Source organism: Peromyscus leucopus, chromosome 2, assembly GCF_004664715.2.
Source record: "Peromyscus leucopus breed LL Stock chromosome 2, UCI_PerLeu_2.1, whole genome shotgun sequence".
Classification (NCBI taxonomy): Eukaryota; Metazoa; Chordata; class Mammalia; order Rodentia; family Cricetidae; genus Peromyscus; species Peromyscus leucopus.
In genome coordinates, this window is record NC_051064.1 from 52,098,638 (window position 1) to 52,100,007 (window position 1,370).

Below are 1,370 nucleotides of genomic sequence, written 5' to 3' on the forward strand. Positions count from 1 at the left end.
CTCGCTGCATTCGCTCGGTTTCCATCGCCAATGTCATTTGTGTATCACCTAGTAGTGACATGTCCTGTTCATCCTCAAAAATCCCTTAGGTAGCAAATGTCCCACGGGGTCACCTTCCCTATCAGCTGAGTCAGAATCACAGAATTCTAGAAGAGCAAAGCTGACAGAAATCTTCCCAGGGACAGTATAAGTGTTGGCATTTCTGGAGGGCTTACCGTGGCCCAGCCACTTCATATATATGATTTCACTTTATCATCATGCTCACTCTGCCGTGGAGGTTTCGCCATCTTCATAGTTTAAATACAATAAAGAAAGAGAAGCAAAAATCAACAAAACGAGGCTTGGAAAAGGGACTGAATCCGTTCAAGGTTACATGCTGAGTAACCCAGATCTACAAAATCTAAAGCAGTGCTTCTGAAAGAGGAATGTGTAGAAGGTAGTCTACCAAGAATAATAAGAAAGCTCATGATTCAATACAGCATATCATGCTCACTTTGGCAGCACGTATACTAAATAGGGACAATACAGAGAAGTTTAATATGGCCCCTGTGTAATGATGAATTCATGAAGTGTTCCCTATTTTTAACATTTTTTTATTTATAAAATAAAGTAAGTAGAATTTCCTCTGAAGTGAAGGTTTTATTCAAGGGCAAATATAAAACCAGTTTTATTAAGTAAGCATGAACGAATTATGGAACAATATAAATTTTGTACAAATTTGAAGATTAAATTTGAAGCTTTAAGAAAGATATTCATATGTAAAGCTATTTCTGGTTTGCCTCTGGGAAGATTCTGGTAGAAAAATTTAAAACAGTGGTTCTCAACCTTCCTAATGCTATGATCCCTTAATACAGTTCTTTATGTTGTGGTGACCTCCAATCATAAAATTATTTTCATTGCTACTTCATAAGTATAATTTTGCTACTGTTATGTATTGTAATATAATGGCTGGATGAATGAGCCAGAGGCAAACTCACCCCACCCCTACCCTGTACCACTTCTGGTCTCCCCTACTCAGATTTTTCTTCTCCCATGGGAGGTTTCTCCCCTATGAAAACACCCAGAATCATCCTAGAGATGGTTCTAATCAATGGACACTTGGTTCTACACTTCGTGTGCCTGTCTATGTAGCCCTCCGGGCTTGGCATCCCTCCATGAGGTAATCACAGACTGCTGAAGATGAGTGGAGAGGACAGCAAGCCTTCATTTCATAACTCACTGTGCTGGCTAGGTGCTTTGGTATTTTTGTTTTCCAACATGACACAACCTAGGGTCATCTCAGAGGAAGGAACCTCAATTGAGAAAATGTCTTCATCATATTGGCAAGTCTGTGGGGCATTTTTAGATTAGTGATTGACATGGAAGGGCCC

The 1,370-nt window shown here is 39.6% G+C and overlaps 1 pseudogene; it reads left to right on the top strand.

Annotated features, from left to right (window-relative positions):
* Nucleotides 1-485: 485 nt before the first annotated feature.
* On the top strand, nt 486-584 carry LOC114703293 (annotated as a pseudogene).
* Nucleotides 585-1,370: the final 786 nt, after the last annotated feature.